Below are 21,928 nucleotides of genomic sequence, written 5' to 3'. Positions count from 1 at the left end.
TTGTCTGCCAGCGGATGCCCAGAGCACGGACATTCGCAATCACCATTCAAGAAGGGCCGTTGGCAAACTCTGCAATGACGTCTGGATGGATGGTGTGGCCGATGAAGGGGGGCACTAGGAAGTCACCTCTCTTTTCATTTGTCTGGCTTGATGCCATCCTATATCCTCTAAAGAAGGTGGTGGCAGAGTTCCTCCTTTTCCCGCCATTAGCCAATACACATTCTTTATCCTGCCATGGGTCTATCTTTGGGCTGTGGGAAAGGCAAGTTCGATGTCAAACGCCTCCTTATCATTTTGCGTGAAAAGCTTAAAATAGGGAAGGTAGGCACTGCTGAGATTCGAACTCAGGATCTCCTGTTTACTAGACAGGCGCTTTAACCAACTAAGCCACAGCGCCACATGAGGAAGCCGCCGGGTGCCCGGGTTACAATACGGGCGCTTTAACCAACCAAGCCACATTGCCACGGAAAGAAAGCGCTGGATCTCCTGTTTACTAGACAGGCGCTTGAAACGACCAAGCCACAGCGCCCTGCGAATAAACCGCCGCCGGGAAGCCTGCCAAACGGCATCTCTAATGGATGACTCCAATTTCTGCGCGCCTGTATTATTTGACGTAGCCCTTACAGCGTTTGCCTTTTTATCCCATCCTCGCCAGGAGGACCCATGTGGACAATAGAAGTCCCCCCTCCCCTTCCCTTCACGCCCCCCAAACATCCGCAGTGAGTTTCACGGGGTTGCCTTTGCAAAAGCTAAGAGACCTTCACTTCTATTCCATACTCGGCAGCAACATTTAATAATAGGAAGTCCCTGCGAGTCGTGACATTTAAGAAATCAAATCTTTTTGGGAAAGGCGCTGCTTGAAACCGCACGGACAAATTGGCAGAATGCCACAGCAGTTGGACGCATGTGGAGGGCTAGAGATTTGTGGTGGCGTGGCTGATTGAGCCAGCGCAGCATGCATCCAGATCTGTCTTGCTTTCACGGCATATTTAAGGAATAGACTGATTGAAGGAATGCCAGGGAAGTACAGACATGAGTAAGAACTATTGATGACTAGAGACATTTTGGCATTTAAACCCTTGGCGTGGGTTTATCTCTGGTAGACTTTCCACTAGAAAGACATTATATACCGTAGGAGGTGAGATAAGGCCCACTGGGCCAATGAACGACGCTACACGAGGTTGAGTGGAAACGCAGCCCAAGGCTCCTCAAAATTCTTTTGGGGATGTTGGGAATCGGCCGCCGCCAGGACGAGGTGGCCGAGTGGTTAAGGCGATGGACTGCTAATCCATTGTGTTCTGCATGCATGGGTTCGAATCCCATCCTCGTCGATTCTTTCTGACGTTTCCCACTTGGAAACTTGCTTTGCTGAGCCTCTTTTGTCTGCCAGCGGATGCCCAGAGCACGGACATTCGCAATCACCATTCAAGAAGGGCCGTTGGCAAACTCTGCAATGACGTCTGGATGGATGGTGTGGCCGATGAAGGGGGGCACTAGGAAGTCACCTCTCTTTTCATTTGTCTGGCTTGATGCCATCCTATATCCTCTAAAGAAGGTGGTGGCAGAGTTCCTCCTTTTCCCGCCATTAGCCAATACACATTCTTTATCCCGCCATGGGTCTATCTTTGGGCTGTGGGAAAGGCAAGTTCGATGTCAAACGCCTCCTTATCATTTTGCGTGAAAAGCTGAAAATAGGGAAGGTAGGCACTGCTGAGATTCGAACTCAGGATCTCCTGTTTACTAGACAGGCGCTTTAACCAACTAAGCCACAGCGCCACATGAGGAAGCCGCCAGGTGCCCGGGTTACAATACGGGCGCTTTAACCAACCAAGCCACAGTGCCACGGAAAGAAAGCGCTGGATCTCCTGTTTACTAGACAGGCGCTTGAAACGACCAAGCCACAGCGCCCTGCGAATAAACCGCCGCCGGGAAGCCTGCCAAACGGCATCTCTAATGGATGACTCCAATTTCTGCGCGCCTGTATTATTTGACGCAGCCCTTACAGCGTTTGCCTTTTTATCCCATCCTCGCCAGGAGGACCCATGTGGACAATAGAAGTCCCCCCTCCCCTTCCCTTCACGCCCCCCAAACATCCGCAGTGAGTTTCACGGGGTTGCCTTTGCAAAAGCTAAGAGACCTTCACTTCTATTCCATACTCGGCAGCAACGTTTAATAATAGGAAGTCCCTGCGAGTCGTGACATTTAAGAAATCAAATCTTTTTGGGAAAGGCGCTGCTTGAAACCGCACGGACAAATTGGCAGAATGCCACAGCAGTTGGACGCATGTGGAGGGCTAGAGATTTGTGGTGGCGTGGCTGATTGAGCCAGCGCAGCATGCATCCAGATCTGTCTTGCTTTCACGGCATATTTAAGGAATAGACTGATTGAAGGAATGCCAGGGAAGTACAGACATGAGTAAGAACTATTGATGACTAGAGACATTTTGGCATTTAAACCCTTGGCGTGGGTTTATCTCTGGTAGACTTTCCACTAGAAAGACATTATATACCGTAGGAGGTGAGATAAGGCCCACTGGGCCAATGAACGACGCTACACGAGGTTGAGTGGAAACGCAGCCCAAGGCTCCTCAAAATTCTTTTGGGGATGTTGGGAATCGGCCGCCGCCAGGACGAGGTGGCCGAGTGGTTAAGGCGATGGACTGCTAATCATTTGTGCTCTGCATGCATGGGTTCGAATCCCATCCTCGTCGATTCTTTCTGACGTTTCCCACTTGGAAACTTGCTTTGCTGAGCCTCTTTTGTCTGCCAGCGGATGCCCAGAGCACGGACATTCGCAATCACCATTCAAGAAGGGCCGTTGGCAAACTCTGCAATGACGTCTGGATGGATGGTGTGGCCGATGAAGGGGGGCACTAGGAAGTCACCTCTCTTTTCATTTGTCTGGCTTGATGCCATCCTATATCCTCTAAAGAAGGTGGTGACAGAGTTCCTCCTTTTCCCGCCATTAGCCAATACACATTCTTTATCCCGCCATGGGTCTATCTTTGGGCTGTGGGAAAGGCAAGTTCGATGTCAAACGCCTCCTTATCATTTTGCGTGAAAAGATGAAAATAGGGAAGGTAGGCACTGCTGAGATTCAAACTCAGGATCTCCTGTTTACAAGACTGGCACTTTAACCAACTAAGCCACAGCGCCACATGAGGAAGCCCCTGAGTGCCCGGGTTACAATACGGGCGCTTTAACCAACCAAGCCACAGTGCCACGGAAAGAAAGCGCTGGATCTCCTGTTTACTAGACAGGCGCTTGAAACGACCAAGCCACAGCGCCCTGCGAATAAACCGCCGCCGGGAAGCCTGCCAAACGGCATCTCTAATGGATGACTCCAATTTCTGCGCGCCTGTATTATTTGACGCAGCCCTTAGAGCGTTTGCCTTTTTATCCCATCCTCGCCAGGAGGACCCATGTGGACAATAGAAGTCCCCCCTCCCCTTCCCTTCACGCCCCCCAAACATCCGCAGTGAGTTTCACGGGGTTGCCTTTGCAAAAGCTAAGAGACCTTCACTTCTATTCCATACTCGGCAGCAACATTTAATAATAGGAAGTCCCTGCGAGTCGTGACATTTAAGAAATCAAATCTTTTTGGGAAAGGCGCTGCTTGAAACCGCACGGACAAATTGGCAGAATGCCACAGCAGTTGGACGCATGTGGAGGGCTAGAGATTTGTGGTGGCGTGGCTGATTGAGCCAGCGCAGCATGCATCCAGATCTGTCTTGCTTTCACGGCATATTTAAGGAATAGACTGATTGAAGGAATGCCAGGGAAGTACAGACATGAGTAAGAACTATTGATGACTAGAGACATTTTGGCATTTAAACCCTTGGCGTGGGTTTATCTCTGGTAGACTTTCCACTAGAAAGACATTATATACCGTAGGAGGTGAGATAAGGCCCACTGGGCCAATGAACGACGCTACACGAGGTTGAGTGGAAACGCAGCCCAAGGCTCCTCAAAATTCTTTTGGGGATGTTGGGAATCGGCCGCCGCCAGGACGAGGTGGCCGAGTGGTTAAGGCGATGGACTGCTAATCCATTGTGCTCTGCATGCATGGGTTCGAATCCCATCCTCGTCGATTCTTTCTGACGTTTCCCACTTGGAAACTTGCTTTGCTGAGCCTCTTTTGTCTGCCAGCGGATGCCCAGAGCACGGACATTCGCAATCACCATTCAAGAAGGGCCGTTGGCAAACTCTGCAATGACGTCTGGATGGATGGTGTGGCCGATGAAGGGGGGCACTAGGAAGTCACCTCTCTTTTCATTTGTCTGGCTTGATGCCATCCTATATCCTCTAAAGAAGGTGGTGGCAGAGTTCCTCCTTTTCCCGCCATTAGCCAATACACATTCTTTATCCCGCCATGGGTCTATCTTTGGGCTGTGGGAAAGGCAAGTTCGATGTCAAACGCCTCCTTATCATTTTGCGTGAAAAGCTGAAAATAGGGAAGGTAGGCACTGCTGAGATTCGAACTCAGGATCTCCTGTTTACTAGACAGGCGCTTGAACCAACTAAGCCACAGCGCCACATGAGGAAGCCGCCGGGTGCCCGGGTTACAATACGGGCGCTTTAACCAACCAAGCCACATTGCCACGGAAAGAAAGCGCTGGATCTCAAGTTTACTAGACAGGCGCTTGAAACGACCAAGCCACAGCGCCCTGCGAATAAACCGCCGCCGGGAAGCCTGCCAAACGGCATCTCTAATGGATGACTCCAATTTCTGCGCGCCTGTATTATTTGACGTAGCCCTTACAGCGTTTGCCTTTTTATCCCATCCTCGCCAGGAGGACCCATGTGGACAATAGAAGTCCCCCCTCCCCTTCCCTTCACGCCCCCCAAACATCCGCAGTGAGTTTCACGGGGTTGCCTTTGCAAAAGCTAAGAGACCTTCACTTCTATTCCATACTCGGCAGCAACATTTAATAATAGGAAGTCCCTGCGAGTCGTGACATTTAAGAAATCAAATCTTTTTGGGAAAGGCGCTGCTTGAAACCGCACGGACAAATTGGCAGAATGCCACAGCAGTTGGACGCATGTGGAGGGCTAGAGATTTGTGGTGGCGTGGCTGATTGAGCCAGCGCAGCATGCATCGAGATCTGTCTTGCTTTCACGGCATATTTAAGGAATAGACTGATTGAAGGAATGCCAGGGAAGTACAGACATGAGTAAGAACTATTGATGACTAGAGACATTTTGGCATTTAAACCCTTGGCGTGGGTTTATCTCTGGTACACTTTCCACTAGAAAGACATTATATACCGTAGGAGGTGAGATAAGGCCCAGTGGGCCAATGAACGACGCTACACGAGGTGAGTGGAAACGCAGCCCAAGGCTCCTCAAAATTCTTTTGGGGATGTTGGGAGTCGGCCGCCGCCAGGACGAGGTGGCCGAGTGGTTAAGGCGATGGACTGCTAATCCATTGTGCTCTGCATGCATGGGCTCGATTCCCATCCTCGTCGATTCTTTCTGACGTTTCCCACTTGGAAACTTGCTTTGCTGAGCCTCTTTTGTCTGCCAGCGGATGCCCAGAGCACGGACATTCGCAATCACCATTCAAGAAGGGCCGTTGGCAAACTCTGCAATGACGTCTGGATGGATGGTGTGGCCGATGAAGGGGGGCACTAGGAAGTCACCTCTCTTTTCATTTGTCTGGCTTGATGCCATCCTATATCCTCTAAAGAAGGTGGTGGCAGAGTTCCTCCTTTTCCCGCCATTAGCCAATACACATTCTTTATCCCGCCATGGGTCTATCTTTGGGCTGTGGGAAAGGCAAGTTCGATGTCAAACGCCTCCTTATCATTTTGCGTGAAAAGCTGAAAATAGGGAAGGTAGGCACTGCTGAGATTCGAACTCAGGATCTCCTGTTTACTAGACAGGCGCTTTAACCAACTAAGCCACAGCGCCACATGAGAAAACCGCCGGGTGCCCGGGTTACAATACGGGCGCTTTAACCAACCAAGCCACAGTGCCACGGAAAGAAAGCGCTGGATCTCCTGTTTACTAGACAGGCGCTTGAAACGACCAAGCCACAGCGTCCTGCGAATAAACCGCCGCCGGGAAGCCTGCCAAACGGCATCTCTAATGGATGACTCCAATTTCTGCGCGCCTGTATTATTTGACGCAGCCCTTACAGCGTTTGCCTTTTTATCCCATCCTCGCCAGGAGGACCCATGTGGACAATAGAAGTCCCCCCTCCCCTTCCCTTCACGCCCCCCAAACATCCGCAGTGAGTTTCACGGGGTTGCCTTTGCAAAAGCTAAGAGACCTTCACTTCTATTCCATACTCGGCAGCAACATTTAATAATAGGAAGTCCCTGCGAGTCGTGACATTTAAGAAATCAAATCTTTTTGGGAAAGGCGCTGCTTGAAACCGCACGGACAAATTGGCAGAATGCCACAGCAGTTGGACGCATGTGGAGGGCTAGAGATTTGTAGTGGCGTGGCTGATTGAGCCAGCGCAGCATGCATCCAGATCTGTCTTGCTTTCACGGCATATTTAAGGAATAGACTGATTGAAGGAATGCCAGGTAAGTACAGACATGAGTAAGAACTATTGATGACTAGAGACATTTTGGCATTTAAACCCTTGGCGTGGGTTTATCTCTGGTAGACTTTCCACTAGAAAGACATTATATACCGTAGGAGGTGAGATAAGGCCCACTGGGCCAATGAACGACGCTACACGAGGTTGAGTGGAAACGCAGCCCAAGGCTCCTCAAAATTCTTTTGGGGATGTTGGGAATCGGCCGCCGCCAGGACGAGGTGGCCGAGTGGTTAAGGCGATGGACTGCTAATCCATTGTGCTCTGCATGCATGGGTTCGAATCCCATCCTCGTCGATTCTTTCTGACGTTTCCCACTTGGAAACTTGCTTTGCTGAGCCTCTTTTGTCTGCCAGCGGATGCCCAGAGCACGGACATTCGCAATCACCATTCAAGAAGGGCCGTTGGCAAACTCTGCAATGACGTCTGGATGGATGGTGTGGCAGATGAAGGGGGGCACTAGGAAGTCACCTCTCTTTTCATATGTCTGGCTTGATGCCATCCTATATCCTCTAAAGAAGGTGGTGGCAGAGTTCCTCCTTTTCCCGCCATTAGCCAATACACATTCTTTATCCCGCCATGGGTCTATCTTTGGGCTGTGGGAAAGGCAAGTTCGATGTCAAACGCCTCCTTATCATTTTGCGTGAAAAGCTGAAAATAGGGAAGGTAGGCACTGCTGAGATTCGAACTCAGGATCTCCTGTTTACTAGGCAGGCGCTTTAACCAACTAAGCCACAGCGCCACATGAGGAAGCCGCCGGGTGCCCGGGTTACAATACGGGCGCTTTAACCAACCAAGCCACAGTGCCACGGAAAGAAAGCGCTGGATCTCCTGTTTACTAGACAGGCGCTTGAAACGACCAAGCCACAGCGCCCTGCGAATAAACCGCCGCCGGGAAGCCTGCCAAACGGTATCTCTAATGGATGACTCCAATTTCTGCGCGCCTGTATTATTTGACGCAGCCCTTACAGCGTTTGCCTTTTTATCCCATCCTCGCCAGGAGGACCCATGTGGACAATAGAAGTCCCCCCTCCCCTTCCTTTCACGCCCCCCAAACATCCGCAGTGAGTTTCACGGGGTTGCCTTTGCAAAAGCTAAGAGACCTTCACTTCTATTCCATACTCGGCAGCAACATTTAATAATAGGAAGTCCCTGCGAGTCGTGACATTTAAGAAATCAAATCTTTTTGGGAAAGGCGCTGCTTGAAACCGCACGGACAAATTGGCAGAATGCCAGAGCAGTTGGACGCATGTGGAGGGCTAGAGATTTGTGGTGGCGTGGCTGATTGAGCCAGCGCAGCATGAATCCAGATCTGTCTTGCTTTCACGGCATATTTAAGGAATAGACTGATTGAAGGAATGCCAGGGAAGTACAGACATGAGTAAGAACTATTGATGACTAGAGACATTTTGGCATTTAAACCCTTGGCGTGGGTTTATCTCTGGTAGACTTTCCACTAGAAAGACATTATATACCGTAGGAGGTGAGATAAGGCCCACTGGGCCAATGAACGACGCTACACGAGGTTGAGTGGAAACGCAGCCCAAGGCTCCTCAAAATTCTTTTGGGGATGTTGGGAATCGGCCGCCGCCAGGACGAGGTGGCCGAGTGGTTAAGGCGATGGACTGCTAATCCATTGTGCTCTGCATGCATGGGTTCGAATCCCATCCTCGTCGATTCTTTCTGACGTTTCCCACTTGGAAACTTGCTTTGCTGAGCCTCTTTTGTCTGCCAGCGGATGCCCAGAGCACGGACATTCGCAATCACCATTCAAGAAGGGCCGTTGGCAAACTCTGCAATGACGTCTGGATGGATGGTGTGGCCGATGAAGGGGGGCACTAGGAAGTCACCTCTCTTTTCATTTGTCTGGCTTGATGCCATCCTATATCCTCTAAAGAAGGTGGTGGCAGAGTTCCTCCTTTTCCCGCCATTAGCCAATACACATTCTTTATCCCGCCATGGGTCTATCTTTGGGCTGTGGGAAAGGCAAGTTCGATGTCAAACGCCTCCTTATCATTTTGCGTGAAAAGCTGAAAATAGGGAAGGTAGGCACTGCTGAGATTCGAACTCAGGATCTCCTGTTTACTAGACAGGCGCTTTAACCAACTAAGCCACAGCGCCACATGAGGAAGCCGCCGGGTGCCCGGGTTACAATATGGGCGCTTTAACCAACCAAGCCACAGTGCCACGGAAAGAAAGCGCTGGATCTCCTGTTTACTAGACAGGCGCTTGAAACGACCAAGCCACAGCGCCCTGCGAATAAACCGCCGCCGGGAAGCCTGCCAAACGGCATCTCTAATGGATGACTCCAATTTCTGCGCGCCTGTATTATTTGACGCAGCCCTTACAGCGTTTGCCTTTTTATCCCATCCTCGCCAGGAGGACCCATGTGGACAATAGAAGTCCCCCCTCCCCTTCCCTTCACGCCCCCCAAACATCCGCAGTGAGTTTCACGGGGTTGCCTTTGCAAAAGCTAAGAGACCTTCACTTCTATTCCATACTCGGCAGCAACATTTAATAATAGGAAGTCCCTGCGAGTCGTGACATTTAAGAAATCAAATCTTTTTGGGAAAGGCGCTGCTTGAAACCGCACGGACAAATTGGCAGAATGCCACAGCAGTTGGACGCATGTGGAGGGCTAGAGATTTGTGGTGGCGTGGCTGATTGAGCCAGCGCAGCATGCATCCAGATCTGTCTTGCTTTCACGGCATATTTAAGGAATAGACTGATTGAAGGAATGCCAGGGAAGTACAGACATGAGTAAGAACTATTGATGACTAGAGACATTTTGGCATTTAAACCCTTGGCGTGGGTTTATCTCTGGTAGACTTTCCACTAGAAAGACATTATATACCGTAGGAGGTGAGATAAGGCCCAGTGGGCCAATGAACGACGCTACACGAGGTTGAGTGGAAACGCAGCCCAAGGCTCCTCAAAATTCTTTTGGGGATGTTGGGAATCGGCCGCCGCCAGGACGAGGTGGCCGAGTGGTTAAGGCGATGGACTGCTAATCCATTGTGCTCTGCATGCATGGGTTCGAATCCCATCCTCGTCGATTCTTTCTGACGTTTCCCACTTGGAAACTTGCTTTGCTGAGCCTCTTTTGTCTGCCAGCGGATGCCCAGAGCACGGACATTCGCAATCACCATTCAAGAAGGGCCGTTGGCAAACTCTGCAATGACGTCTGGATGGATGGTGTGGCCGATGAAGGGGGGCACTAGGAAGTCACCTCTCTTTTCATTTGTCTGGCTTGATGCCATCCTATATCCTCTAAAGAAGGTGGTGGCAGAGTTCCTCCTTTTCCCGCCATTAGCCAATACACATTCTTTATCCCGCCATGGGTCTATCTTTGGGCTGTGGGAAAGGCAAGTTCGATGTCAAACGCCTCCTTATCATTTTGCGTGAAAAGCTGAAAATAGGGAAGGTAGGCACTGCTGAGATTCGAACTCAGGATCATCCTGTTTACTAGACAGGCGCTTTAACCAACTAAGCCACAGCGCCACATGAGGAAGCCGCCGGGTGCCCGGGTTACAATACGGGCGCTTTAACCAACCAAGCCACAGTGCCACGGAAAGAAAGCGCTGGATTTCCTGTTTACTAGACAGGCGCTTGAAACGACCAAGCCACAGCGCCCTGCGAATAAACCGCCGCCGGGAAGCCTGCCAAACGGCATCTCTAATGGATGACTCCAATTTCTGCGCGCCTGTATTATTTGACGCAGCCCTTACAGCGTTTGCCTTTTTATCCCATCCTCGCCAGGAGGACCCATGTGGACAATAGAAGTCCCCCCTCCCCTTCCCTTCACGCCCCCCAAACATCCGCAGTGAGTTTCACGGGGTTGCCTTTGCAAAAGCTAAGAGACCTTCACTTCTATTCCATACTCGGCAGCAACATTTAATAATAGGAAGTCCCTGCGAGTCGTGACATTTAAGAAATCAAATCTTTTTGGGAAAGGCGCTGCTTGAAACCGCACGGACAAATTGGCAGAATGCCACAGCAGTTGGACGCATGTGGAGGGCTAGAGATTTGTGGTGGCGTGGCTGATTGAGCCAGCGCAGCATGCATCCAGATCTGTCTTGCTTTCACGGCATATTTAAGGAATAGACTGATTGAAGGAATGCCAGGGAAGTACAGACATGAGTAAGAACTATTGATGACTAGAGACATTTTGGCATTTAAACCCTTGGCGTGTGTTTATCTCTGGTAGACTTTCCACTAGAAAGACATTATATACCGTAGGAGGTGAGATAAGGCCCAGTGGGCCAATGAACGACGCTACACGAGGTTGAGTGGAAACGCAGCCCAAGGCTCCTCAAAATTCTTTTGGGGATGTTGGGAATCGGCCGCCGCCAGGACGAGGTGGCCGAGTGGTTAAGGCGATGGACTGCTAATCCATTGTGCTCTGCATGCATGGGTTCGAATCCCATCCTCGTCGATTCTTTCTGACGTTTCCCACTTGGAAACTTGCTTTGCTGAGCCTCTTTTGTCTGCCAGCGGATGCCCAGAGCACGGACATTCGCAATCACCATTCAAGAAGGGCCGTTGGCAAACTCTGCAATGACGTCTGGATGGATGGTGTGGCCGATGAAGGGGGGCACTAGGAAGTCACCTCTCTTTTCATTTGTCTGGCTTGATGCCATCCTATATCCTCTAAAGAAGGTGGTGGCAGAGTTCCTCCTTTTCCCGCCATTAGCCAATACACATTCTTTATCCCGCCATGGGTCTATCTTTGGGCTGTGGGAAAGGCAAGTTCGATGTCAAACGCCTCCTTATCATTTTGCGTGAAAAGCTGAAAATAGGGAAGGTAGGCACTGCTGAGATTCGAACTCAGGATCTCCTGTTTACTAGACAGGCGCTTTAACCAACTAAGCCACAGCGCCACATGAGGAAGCCGCCGGGTGCCCGGGTTACAATATGGGCGCTTTAACCAACCAAGCCACAGTGCCACGGAAAGAAAGCGCTGGATCTCCTGTTTACTAGACAGGCGCTTGAAACGACCAAGCCACAGCGCCCTGCGAATAAACCGCCGCCGGGAAGCCTGCCAAACGGCATCTCTAATGGATGACTCCAATTTCTGCGCGCCTGTATTATTTGACGCAGCCCTTACAGCGTTTGCCTTTTTATCCCATCCTCGCCAGGAGGACCCATGTGGACAATAGAAGTCCCCCCTCCCCTTCCCTTCACGCCCCCCAAACATCCGCAGTGAGTTTCACGGGGTTGCCTTTGCAAAAGCTAAGAGACCTTCACTTCTATTCCATACTCGGCAGCAACATTTAATAATAGGAAGTCCCTGCGAGTCGTGACATTTAAGAAATCAAATCTTTTTGGGAAAGGCGCTGCTTGAAACCGCACGGACAAATTGGCAGAATGCCACAGCAGTTGGACGCATGTGGAGGGCTAGAGATTTGTGGTGGCGTGGCTGATTGAGCCAGCGCAGCATGCATCCAGATCTGTCTTGCTTTCACGGCATATTTAAGGAATAGACTGATTGAAGGAATGCCAGGGAAGTACAGACATGAGTAAGAACTATTGATGACTAGAGACATTTTGGCATTTAAACCCTTGGCGTGGGTTTATCTCTGGTAGACTTTCCACTAGAAAGACATTATATACCGTAGGAGGTGAGATAAGGCCCAGTGGGCCAATGAACGACGCTACACGAGGTTGAGTGGAAACGCAGCCCAAGGCTCCTCAAAATTCTTTTGGGGATGTTGGGAATCGGCCGCCGCCAGGACGAGGTGGCCGAGTGGTTAAGGCGATGGACTGCTAATCCATTGTGCTCTGCATGCATGGGTTCGAATCCCATCCTCGTCGATTCTTTCTGACGTTTCCCACTTGGAAACTTGCTTTGCTGAGCCTCTTTTGTCTGCCAGCGGATGCCCAGAGCACGGACATTCGCAATCACCATTCAAGAAGGGCCGTTGGCAAACTCTGCAATGACGTCTGGATGGATGGTGTGGCCGATGAAGGGGGGCACTAGGAAGTCACCTCTCTTTTCATTTGTCTGGCTTGATGCCATCCTATATCCTCTAAAGAAGGTGGTGGCAGAGTTCCTCCTTTTCCCGCCATTAGCCAATACACATTCTTTATCCCGCCATGGGTCTATCTTTGGGCTGTGGGAAAGGCAAGTTCGATGTCAAACGCCTCCTTATCATTTTGCGTGAAAAGCTGAAAATAGGGAAGGTAGGCACTGCTGAGATTCGAACTCAGGATCTCCTGTTTACTAGACAGGCGCTTTAACCAACTAAGCCACAGCGCCACATGAGGAAACCGCCGGGTGCCCGGGTTACAATACGGGCGCTTTAACCAACCAAGCCACAGTGCCACGGAAAGAAAGTGCTGGATCTCCTGTTTACTAGACAGGCGCTTGAAACGACCAAGCCACAGCGCCCTGCGAATAAACCGCCGCCGGAAAGCCTGCCAAACGGCATCTCTAATGGATGACTCCAATTTCTGCGCGCCTGTATTATTTGACGCAGCCCTTACAGCGTTTGCCTTTTTATCCCATCCTCGCCAGGAGGACCCATGTGGACAATAGAAGTCCCCCCTCCCCTTCCCTTCACGCCCCCCAAACATCCGCAGTGAGTTTCACGGGGTTGCCTTTGCAAAAGCTAAGAGACCTTCACTTCTATTCCATACTCGGCAGCAACATTTAATAATAGGAAGTCCCTGCGAGTCGTGACATTTAAGAAATCAAATCTTTTTGAGAAAGGCGCTGCTTGAAACCGCACGGACAAATTGGCAGAATGCCACAGCAGTTGGACGCATGTGGAGGGCTAGAGATTTGTGGTGGCGTGGCTGATTGAGCCAGCGCAGCATGCATCCAGATCTGTCTTGCTTTCACGGCATATTTAAGGAATAGACTGATTGAAGGAATGCCAGGGAAGTACAGACATGAGTAAGAACTATTGATGACTAGAGACATTTTGGCATTTAAACCCTTGGCGTGTGTTTATCTCTGGTAGACTTTCCACTAGAAAGACATTATATACCGTAGGAGGTGAGATAAGGCCCAGTGGGCCAATGAACGACGCTACACGAGGTTGAGTGGAAACGCAGCCCAAGGCTCCTCAAAATTCTTTTGGGGATGTTGGGAATCGGCCGCCGCCAGGACGAGGTGGCCGAGTGGTTAAGGCGATGGACTGCTAATCCATTGTGCTCTGCATGCATGGGTTCGAATCCCATCCTCGTCGATTCTTTCTGACGTTTCCCACTTGGAAACTTGCTTTGCTGAGCCTCTTTTGTCTGCCAGCGGATGCCCAGAGCACGGACATTCGCAATCACCATTCAAGAAGGGCCGTTGGCAAACTCTGCAATGACGTCTGGATGGATGGTGTGGCCGATGAAGGGGGGCACTAGGAAGTCACCTCTCTTTTCATTTGTCTGGCTTGATGCCATCCTATATCCTCTAAAGAAGGTGGTGGCAGAGTTCCTCCTTTTCCCGCCATTAGCCAATACACATTCTTTATCCCGCCATGGGTCTATCTTTGGGCTGTGGGAAAGGCAAGTTCGATGTCAAACGCCTCCTTATCATTTTGCGTGAAAAGCTGAAAATAGGGAAGGTAGGCACTGCTGAGATTCGAACTCAGGATCTCCTGTTTACTAGACAGGCGCTTTAACCAACTAAGCCACAGCGCCACATGAGGAAGCCGCCGGGTGCCCGGGTTACAATATGGGCGCTTTAACCAACCAAGCCACAGTGCCACGGAAAGAAAGCGCTGGATCTCCTGTTTACTAGACAGGCGCTTGAAACGACCAAGCCACAGCGCCCTGCGAATAAACCGCCGCCGGGAAGCCTGCCAAACGGCATCTCTAATGGATGACTCCAATTTCTGCGCGCCTGTATTATTTGACGCAGCCCTTACAGCGTTTGCCTTTTTATCCCATCCTCGCCAGGAGGACCCATGTGGACAATAGAAGTCCCCCCTCCATTTCCCTTAACGCCCCCCAAACATCCGCAGTGAGTTTCACGGGGTTGCCTTTGCAAAAGCTAAGAGACCTTCACTTCTATTCCATACTCGGCAGCAACATTTAATAATAGGAAGTCCCTGCGAGTCGTGACATTTAAGAAATCAAATCTTTTTGGGAAAGGCGCTGCTTGAAACCGCACGGACAAATTGGCAGAATGCCACAGCAGTTGGACGCATGTGGAGGGCTAGAGATTTGTGGTGGCGTGGCTGATTGAGCCAGCGCAGCATGCATCCAGATCTGTCTTGCTTTCACGGCATATTTAAGGAATAGACTGATTGAAGGAATGCCAGGGAAGTACAGACATGAGTAAGAACTATTGATGACTAGAGACATTTTGGCATTTAAACCCTTGGCGTGGGTTTATCTCTGGTAGACTTTCCACTAGAAAGACATTATATACCGTAGGAGGTGAGATAAGGCCCAGTGGGCCAATGAACGATGCTACACGAGGTTGAGTGGAAACGCAGCCCAAGGCTCCTCAAAATTCTTTTGGGGATGTTGGGAATCGGCCGCCGCCAGGAAGAGGTGGCCGAGTGGTTAAGGCGATGGACTGCTAATCCATTGTGCTCTGCATGCATGGGTTCGAATCCCATCCTCGTCGATTCTTTCTGACGTTTCCCACTTGGAAACTTGCTTTGCTGAGCCTATTTTGTCTGCCAGCGGATGCCCAGAGCACGGACATTCGCAATCACCATTCAAGAAGGGCCGTTGGCAAACTCTGCAATGACGTCTCTATGGATGGTGTGGCCGATGAAGGGGGGCACTAGGAAGTCACCTCTCTTTTCATTTGTCTGGCTTGATGCCATCCTATATCCTCTAAAGAAGGTGGTGGCAGAGTTCCTCCTTTTCCCGCCATTAGCCAATACACATTCTTTATCCCGCCATGGGTCTATCTTTGTGCTGTGGGAAAGGCAAGTTTGATGTCAAACGCCTCCTTATCATTTTGCGTGAAAAGCTGAAAATAGGGAAGGTAGGCACTGCTGAGATTCGAACTCAGGATCTCCAGTTTACTAGAAAGGCGCTTTAACCAAGTAAGCCACAGCGCCACATGAGGAAGCCGCCGGGTGCCCGGGTTACAATACGGGCGCTTTAACCAACCAAGCCACAGTGCCACGGAAAGAAAGCGCTGGATCTCCTGTTTACTAGTCAGGCGCTTGAAACGACCAAGCCACAGCGCCCTGCGAATAAACCGCCGCCGGGAAGCCTGCCAAACGGCATCTCTAATGGATGACTCCAATTTCTGCGCGCCTGTATTATTTGACGCAGCCCTTACAGCGTTTGCCTTTTTATCCCATCCTCGCCAGGAGGACCCATGTGGACAATAGAAGTCCCCCCTCCCCTTCCCTTCACGCCCCCCAAACATCCGCAGTGAGTTTCACGGGGTTGCCTTTGCAAAAGCTAAGAGACCTTCACTTCTATTCCATACTCGGCAGCAACATTTAATAATAGGAAGTCCCTGCGAGTCGTGACATTTAAGAAATCAAATCTTTTTGGGAAAGGCGCTGCTTGAAACCGCACGGACAAATTGGCAGAATGCCACAGCAGTTGGACGCATGTGGAGGGCTAGAGATTTGTGGTGGCGTGGCTGATTGAGCCAGCGCAGCATGCATCCAGATCTGTCTTGCTTTCACGGCATATTTAAGGAATAGACTGATTGAAGGAATGCCAGGTAAGTACAGACATGAGTAAGAACTATTGATGACTAGAGACATTTTGGCATTTAAACCCTTGGCGTGGGTTTATCTCTGGTAGACTTTCCACTAGAAAGACATTATATACCGTAGGAGGTGAGATAAGGCCCACTGGGCCAATGAACGACGCTACACGAGGTTGAGTGGAAACGCAGCCCAAGGCTCCTCAAAATTCTTTTGGGGATGTTGGGAATCGGCCGCCGCCAGGATGAGGTGGCCGAGTGGTTAAGGCGATGGACTGCTACTCCATTGTGCTCTGCATGCATGGGTTCGAATCCCATCCTCGTCGATTCTTTCTGACGTTTCCCACTTGGAAACTTGCTTTGCTGAGCCTCTTTTGTCTGCCAGCGGATGCCCAGAGCACGGACATTCGCAATCACCATTCAAGAAGGGCCGTTGGCAAACTCTGCAATGACGTCTGGATGGATGGTGTGGCCGATGAAGGGGGGCACTAGGAAGTCACCTCTCTTTTCATTTGTCTGGCTTGATGCCATCCTATATCCTCTAAAGAAGGTGGTGGCAGAGTTCCTCCTTTTCCCGCCATTAGCCAATACACATTCTTTATCCCGCCATGGGTCTATCTGTGGGCTGTGGGAAAGGCAAGTTCGATGTCAAACGCCTCCTTATCATTTTGCGTGAAAAGCTGAAAATAGGGAAGGTAGGCACTGCTGAGATTCGAACTCAGGATCTCCTGTTTACTAGACAGGCGCTTTAACCAACTAAGCCACAGCGCCACATGAGGAAGCCGCCGGGTGCCCGGGTTACAATACGGGCGCTTTAACCAACCAAGCCACAGTGCCAAGGAAAGAAAGCGCTGGATCTCCTGTTTACTAGTCAGGCGCTTGAAACGACCAAGCCACAGCGCCCTGCGAATAAACCGCCGCCGGGAAGCCTGCCAAACGGCATCTCTAATGGATGACTCCAATTTCTGCGCGCCTGTATTATTTGACGCAGCCCTTACAGCGTTTGCCTTTTTATCCCATCCTCGCCAGGAGGACCCATGTGGACAATAGAAGTCCCCCCTCCCCTTCCCTTCACGCCCCCCAAACATCCGCAGTGAGTTTCACGGGGTTGCCTTTGCAAAAGCTAAGAGACCTTCACTTCTATTCCATACTCGGCAGCAACATTTAATAATAGGAAGTCCCTGCGAGTCGTGACATTTAAGAAATCAAATCTTTTTGGGAAAGGCGCTGCTTGAAACCGCACGGACAAATTGGCAGAATGCCACAGCAGTTGGACGCATGTGGAGGGCTAGAGATTTGTGGTGGCGTGGCTGATTGAGCCAGCGCAGCATGCATCCAGATCTGTCTTGCTTTCACGGCATATTTAAGGAATAGACTGATTGAAGGAATGCCAGGTAAGTACAGACATGAGTAAGAACTATTGATGACTAGAGACATTTTGGCATTTAAACCCTTGGCGTGGGTTTATCTCTGGTAGACTTTCCACTAGAAAGACATTATATACCGTAGGAGGTGAGATAAGGCCCAGTGGGCCAATGAACGACGCTACACGAGGTTGAGTGGAAACGCAGCCCAAGGCTCCTCAAAATTCTTTTGGGGATGTTGGGAATCGGCTGCCGCCAGGACGAGGTGGCTGAGTGGTTAAGGCGATGGACTGCTAATCCATTGTGCTCTGCATGCATGGGTTCGAAACCCATCCTCGTCGATTCTTTCTGACGTTTCCCACTTGGAAACTTGCTTTGCTGAGCCTCTTTTGTCTGCCAGCGGATGCCGAGAGCACGGACATTCGCAATCACCATTCAAGAGGGGCCGTTGGCAAACTCTGCAATGACGTCTGGATGGATGGTGTGGCCGATGAAGGGGGGCACTAGGAAGTCACCTCTCTTTTCATTTGTCTGGCTTGATGCCATCCTATATCCTCTAAAGAAGGTGGTGGCAGAGTTCCTCCTTTTCCCGCCATTAGCCAATACACATTCTTTATCCTGCCATGGGTCTATCTTTGGGCTGTGGGAAAGGCAAGTTCGATGTCAAACGCCTCCTTATCATTTTGCGTGAAAAGCTTAAAATAGGGAAGGTAGGCACTGCTGAGATTCGAACTCAGGATCTCCTGTTTACTAGACAGGCGCTTTAACCAACTAAGCCACAGCGCCACTTGAGGAAGCCGACGGGTGCCCGGGTTACAATACGGGCGCTTTAACCAACCAAGCCACAGTGCCACGGAAAGAAAGCGCTGGATCTCCTGTTTACTAGACAGGCGCTTGAAACGACCAAGCCACAGCGCCCTGCGAATAAACCGCCGCCGGGAAGCCTGCCAAACGGCATCTCTAATGGATGACTCCAATTTCTGCACGCCTGTATTATTTGACGCAGCCCTTACAGCGTTTGCCTTTTTATCCCATCCTCGCCAGGAGGACCCATGTGGACAATAGAAGTCCCCCCTCCCCTTCCCTTCACGCCCCCCAAACATCCGCAGTGAGTTTCACGGGGTTGCCTTTGCAAAAGCTAAGAGACCTTCACTTCTATTCCATACTCGGCAGCAACATTTAATAATAGGAAGTCCCTGCGAGTCGTGACATTTAAGAAATCAAATCTTTTTGGGAAAGGCGCTGCTTGAAACCGCACGGACAAATTGGCAGAATGCCACAGCAGTTGGACGCATGTGGAGGGCTAGAGATTTGTGGTGGCGTGGCTGATTGAGCCAGCGCAGCATGCATCCAGATCTGTCTTGCTTTCACGGCATATTTAAGGAATAGACTGATTGAAGGAATGCCAGGGAAGTACAGACATGAGTAAGAACTATTGATGACTAGAGACATTTTGGCATTTAAACCCTTGGCGTGGGTTTATCTCTGGTAGACTTTCCACTAGAAAGACATTATATACCGTAGGAGGTGAGATAAGGCCCACTGGGCCAATGAACGACGCTACACGAGGTTGAGTGGAAACGCAGCCCAAGGCTCCTCAAAATTCTTTTGGGGATGTTGGGAATCGGCCGCCGCCAGGACGAGGTGGCCGAGTGGTTAAGGCGATGGACTGCTAATCCATTGTGCTCTGCATGCATGGGTTCGAATCCCATCCTCGTCGATTCTTTCTGACGTTTCCCACTTGGAAACTTGCTTTGCTGAGCCTCTTTTGTCTGCCAGCGGATGCCCAGAGCACGGACATTCGCAATCACCATTCAAGAAGGGCCGTTGGCAAACTCTGCAATGACGTCTGGATGGATGGTGTGGCCGATGAAGGGGGGCACTAGGAAGTCACCTCTCTTTTCATTTGTCTGGCTTGATGCCATCCTATATCCTCTAAAGAAGGTGGTGGCAGAGTTCCTCCTTTTCCCGCCATTAGCCAATACACATTCTTTATCCCGCCATGGGTCTATCTTTGGGCTGTGGGAAAGGCAAGTTCGATGTCAAACGCCTCCTTATCATTTTGCGTGAAAAGCTGAAAATAGGGAAGGTAGGCACTGCTGAGATTCGAACTCAGGATCTCCTGTTTACTAGACAGGCGCTTTAACCAACTAAGCCGCAGCGCCACATGAGGAAGCCGCCGGGTGCCCGGGTTATAATATGGGCGCTTTAACCAACCAAGCCACAGTGCCACGGAAAGAAAGCGCTGGATCTCCTGTTTACTAGACAGGCGCTTGAAACGACCAAGCCACAGCGCCCTGCGAATAAACCGCCGCCGGGAAGCCTGCCAAACGGCATCTCTAATGGATGACTCCAATTTCTGCGCGCCTGTATTATTTGACGCAGCCCTTACAGCGTTTGCCTTTTTATCCCATCCTCGCCAGGAGGACCCATGTGGACAATAGAAGTCCCCCCTCCCCTTCCCTTCACGCCCCCCAAACATCCGCAGTGAGTTTCACGGGGTTGCCTTTGCAAAAGCTAAGAGACCTTCACTTCTATTCCATACTCGGCAGCAACATTTAATAATAGGAAGTCCCTGCGAGTCGTGACATTTAAGAAATCAAATCTTTTTGGGAAAGGCGCTGCTTGAAACCGCACGGACAAATTGGCAGAATGCCACAGCAGTTGGACGCATGTGGAGGGCTAGAGATTTGTGGTGGCGTGGCTGATTGAGCCAGCGCAGCATGCATCCAGATCTGTCTTGCTTTCACGGCATATTTAAGGAATAGACTGATTGAAGGAATGCCAGGGAAGTACAGACATGAGTAAGAACTATTGATGACTAGAGACATTTTGGCATTTAAACCCTTGGCGTGGGTTTATCTCTGGTAGACTTTCCACTAGAAAGACATTATATACCGTAGGAGGTGAGATAAGGCCCACTGGGCCAATGAACGACGCTACACGAGGTTGAGTGGAAACGCAGCCCAAGGCTCCTCAAAATTCTTTTGGGGATGTTGGGAATCGGCCGCCGCCAGGACGAGGTGGCCGAGTGGTTAAGGCGATGGACTGCTAATCCATTGTGCTCTGCATGCATGGGTTCGAATCCCATCCTCGTCGATTCTTTCTGACGTTTCCCACTTGGAAACTTGCTTTGCTGAGCCTCTTTTGTCTGCCAGCGGATGCCCAGAGCACGGACATTCGCAATCACCATTCAAGAAGGGCCGTTGGCAAACTCTGCAATGACGTCTGGATGGATGGTGTGGCCGATGAAGGGGGGCACTAGGAAGTCACCTCTCTTTTCATTTGTCTGGCTTGATGCCATCCTATATCCTCTAAAGAAGGTGGTGGCAGAGTTCCTCCTTTTCCCGCCATTAGCCAATACACATTCTTTATCCCGCCATGGGTCTATCTTTGGGCTGTGGGAAAGGCAAGTTCGATGTCAAACGCCTCCTTATCATTTTGCGTGAAAAGCTGAAAATAGGGAAGGTAGGCACTGCTGAGATTCGAACTCAGGATCTCCTGTTTACTAGACAGGCGCTTTAACCAACTAAGCCACAGCGCCACATGAGGAAGCCGCCGGGTGCCCGGGTTACAATACGGGCGCTTTAACCAACCAAGCCACAGTGCCACGGAAAGAAAGCGCTGGATTTCCTGTTTACTAGACAGGCGCTTGAAACGACCAAGCCACAGCGCCCTGCGAATAAACCGCCGCCGGGAAGCCTGCCAAACGGCATCTCTAATGGATGACTCCAATTTCTGCGCGCCTGTATTATTTGACGCAGCCCTTACAGCGTTTGCCTTTTTATCCCATCCTCGCCAGGAGGACCCATGTGGACAATAGAAGTCCCCCCTCCCCTTCCCTTCACGCCCCCCAAACATCCGCAGTGAGTTTCACGGGGTTGCCTTTGCAAAAGCTAAGAGACCTTCACTTCTATTCCATACTCGGCAGCAACATTTAATAATAGGAAGTCCCTGCGAGTCGTGACATTTAAGAAATCAAATCTTTTTGGGAAAGGCGCTGCTTGAAACCGCACGGACAAATTGGCAGAATGCCACAGCAGTTGGACGCATGTGGAGGGCTAGAGATTTGTGGTGGCGTGGCTGATTGAGCCAGCGCAGCATGCATCCAGATCTGTCTTGCTTTCACGGCATATTTAAGGAATAGACTGATTGAAGGAATGCCAGGGAAGTACAGACATGAGTAAGAACTATTGATGACTAGAGACATTTTGGCATTTAAACCCTTGGCGTGTGTTTATCTCTGGTAGACTTTCCATTAGAAAGACATTATATACCGTAGGAGGTGAGATAAGGCCCACTGGGCCAATGAACGACGCTACACGAGGTTGAGTGGAAACGCAGCCCAAGGCTCCTCAAAATTCTTTTGGGGATGTTGGGAATCGGCCGC

General features: G+C 50.5%; 27 non-coding genes across 27 annotated transcripts; 12 read left to right on the top strand and 15 right to left on the bottom strand.

Annotated features, from left to right (window-relative positions):
- Positions 1-323: 323 nt before the first annotated feature.
- Positions 324-397, bottom strand: TRNAT-AGU (transfer RNA threonine (anticodon AGU)). Its single transcript has one exon. It is a non-coding gene; the product is annotated as a tRNA-Thr (tRNA).
- Positions 398-1,249: 852 nt separating this feature from the next.
- Positions 1,250-1,331, top strand: TRNAS-GCU (transfer RNA serine (anticodon GCU)). Its single transcript has one exon. It is a non-coding gene; the product is annotated as a tRNA-Ser (tRNA).
- Positions 1,332-1,702: 371 nt separating this feature from the next.
- On the bottom strand, positions 1,703-1,776 carry TRNAT-AGU (transfer RNA threonine (anticodon AGU)). The gene has a single exon. It is a non-coding gene; the product is annotated as a tRNA-Thr (tRNA).
- A 1,305-nt stretch (positions 1,777-3,081) lies between these two features.
- TRNAT-UGU (transfer RNA threonine (anticodon UGU)) lies at positions 3,082-3,155 on the bottom strand. The gene has a single exon. It is a non-coding gene; the product is annotated as a tRNA-Thr (tRNA).
- Positions 3,156-4,007: 852 nt separating this feature from the next.
- On the top strand, positions 4,008-4,089 carry TRNAS-GCU (transfer RNA serine (anticodon GCU)). The gene has a single exon. It is a non-coding gene; the product is annotated as a tRNA-Ser (tRNA).
- Positions 4,090-4,460: 371 nt separating this feature from the next.
- Positions 4,461-4,534, bottom strand: TRNAT-AGU (transfer RNA threonine (anticodon AGU)). Its single transcript has one exon. It is a non-coding gene; the product is annotated as a tRNA-Thr (tRNA).
- A 1,304-nt stretch (positions 4,535-5,838) lies between these two features.
- Positions 5,839-5,912, bottom strand: TRNAT-AGU (transfer RNA threonine (anticodon AGU)). Its single transcript has one exon. It is a non-coding gene; the product is annotated as a tRNA-Thr (tRNA).
- An 852-nt stretch (positions 5,913-6,764) lies between these two features.
- On the top strand, positions 6,765-6,846 carry TRNAS-GCU (transfer RNA serine (anticodon GCU)). Its single transcript has one exon. It is a non-coding gene; the product is annotated as a tRNA-Ser (tRNA).
- Positions 6,847-7,217: 371 nt separating this feature from the next.
- Positions 7,218-7,291, bottom strand: TRNAT-AGU (transfer RNA threonine (anticodon AGU)). Its single transcript has one exon. It is a non-coding gene; the product is annotated as a tRNA-Thr (tRNA).
- Positions 7,292-8,143: 852 nt separating this feature from the next.
- On the top strand, positions 8,144-8,225 carry TRNAS-GCU (transfer RNA serine (anticodon GCU)). The gene has a single exon. It is a non-coding gene; the product is annotated as a tRNA-Ser (tRNA).
- Positions 8,226-8,596: 371 nt separating this feature from the next.
- On the bottom strand, positions 8,597-8,670 carry TRNAT-AGU (transfer RNA threonine (anticodon AGU)). The gene has a single exon. It is a non-coding gene; the product is annotated as a tRNA-Thr (tRNA).
- An 852-nt stretch (positions 8,671-9,522) lies between these two features.
- TRNAS-GCU (transfer RNA serine (anticodon GCU)) lies at positions 9,523-9,604 on the top strand. Its single transcript has one exon. It is a non-coding gene; the product is annotated as a tRNA-Ser (tRNA).
- A 371-nt stretch (positions 9,605-9,975) lies between these two features.
- Positions 9,976-10,050, bottom strand: TRNAT-AGU (transfer RNA threonine (anticodon AGU)). Its single transcript has one exon. It is a non-coding gene; the product is annotated as a tRNA-Thr (tRNA).
- Positions 10,051-10,902: 852 nt separating this feature from the next.
- On the top strand, positions 10,903-10,984 carry TRNAS-GCU (transfer RNA serine (anticodon GCU)). The gene has a single exon. It is a non-coding gene; the product is annotated as a tRNA-Ser (tRNA).
- Positions 10,985-11,355: 371 nt separating this feature from the next.
- On the bottom strand, positions 11,356-11,429 carry TRNAT-AGU (transfer RNA threonine (anticodon AGU)). The gene has a single exon. It is a non-coding gene; the product is annotated as a tRNA-Thr (tRNA).
- An 852-nt stretch (positions 11,430-12,281) lies between these two features.
- On the top strand, positions 12,282-12,363 carry TRNAS-GCU (transfer RNA serine (anticodon GCU)). The gene has a single exon. It is a non-coding gene; the product is annotated as a tRNA-Ser (tRNA).
- Positions 12,364-12,734: 371 nt separating this feature from the next.
- On the bottom strand, positions 12,735-12,808 carry TRNAT-AGU (transfer RNA threonine (anticodon AGU)). Its single transcript has one exon. It is a non-coding gene; the product is annotated as a tRNA-Thr (tRNA).
- An 852-nt stretch (positions 12,809-13,660) lies between these two features.
- On the top strand, positions 13,661-13,742 carry TRNAS-GCU (transfer RNA serine (anticodon GCU)). The gene has a single exon. It is a non-coding gene; the product is annotated as a tRNA-Ser (tRNA).
- Positions 13,743-14,113: 371 nt separating this feature from the next.
- On the bottom strand, positions 14,114-14,187 carry TRNAT-AGU (transfer RNA threonine (anticodon AGU)). The gene has a single exon. It is a non-coding gene; the product is annotated as a tRNA-Thr (tRNA).
- Positions 14,188-16,418: 2,231 nt separating this feature from the next.
- On the top strand, positions 16,419-16,500 carry TRNAS-GCU (transfer RNA serine (anticodon GCU)). Its single transcript has one exon. It is a non-coding gene; the product is annotated as a tRNA-Ser (tRNA).
- A 371-nt stretch (positions 16,501-16,871) lies between these two features.
- TRNAT-AGU (transfer RNA threonine (anticodon AGU)) lies at positions 16,872-16,945 on the bottom strand. The gene has a single exon. It is a non-coding gene; the product is annotated as a tRNA-Thr (tRNA).
- An 852-nt stretch (positions 16,946-17,797) lies between these two features.
- On the top strand, positions 17,798-17,879 carry TRNAS-GCU (transfer RNA serine (anticodon GCU)). The gene has a single exon. It is a non-coding gene; the product is annotated as a tRNA-Ser (tRNA).
- Positions 17,880-18,250: 371 nt separating this feature from the next.
- On the bottom strand, positions 18,251-18,324 carry TRNAT-AGU (transfer RNA threonine (anticodon AGU)). The gene has a single exon. It is a non-coding gene; the product is annotated as a tRNA-Thr (tRNA).
- Positions 18,325-19,176: 852 nt separating this feature from the next.
- TRNAS-GCU (transfer RNA serine (anticodon GCU)) lies at positions 19,177-19,258 on the top strand. Its single transcript has one exon. It is a non-coding gene; the product is annotated as a tRNA-Ser (tRNA).
- A 371-nt stretch (positions 19,259-19,629) lies between these two features.
- On the bottom strand, positions 19,630-19,703 carry TRNAT-AGU (transfer RNA threonine (anticodon AGU)). The gene has a single exon. It is a non-coding gene; the product is annotated as a tRNA-Thr (tRNA).
- Positions 19,704-20,555: 852 nt separating this feature from the next.
- On the top strand, positions 20,556-20,637 carry TRNAS-GCU (transfer RNA serine (anticodon GCU)). Its single transcript has one exon. It is a non-coding gene; the product is annotated as a tRNA-Ser (tRNA).
- A 371-nt stretch (positions 20,638-21,008) lies between these two features.
- On the bottom strand, positions 21,009-21,082 carry TRNAT-AGU (transfer RNA threonine (anticodon AGU)). The gene has a single exon. It is a non-coding gene; the product is annotated as a tRNA-Thr (tRNA).
- Positions 21,083-21,928: the final 846 nt, after the last annotated feature.

This window comes from Leptodactylus fuscus, chromosome 7 (genome assembly GCF_031893055.1).
Source record: "Leptodactylus fuscus isolate aLepFus1 chromosome 7, aLepFus1.hap2, whole genome shotgun sequence".
Taxonomy (NCBI): Eukaryota; Metazoa; Chordata; class Amphibia; order Anura; family Leptodactylidae; genus Leptodactylus; species Leptodactylus fuscus.
This window is presented reverse-complemented; position numbering and strand designations above follow the sequence as displayed.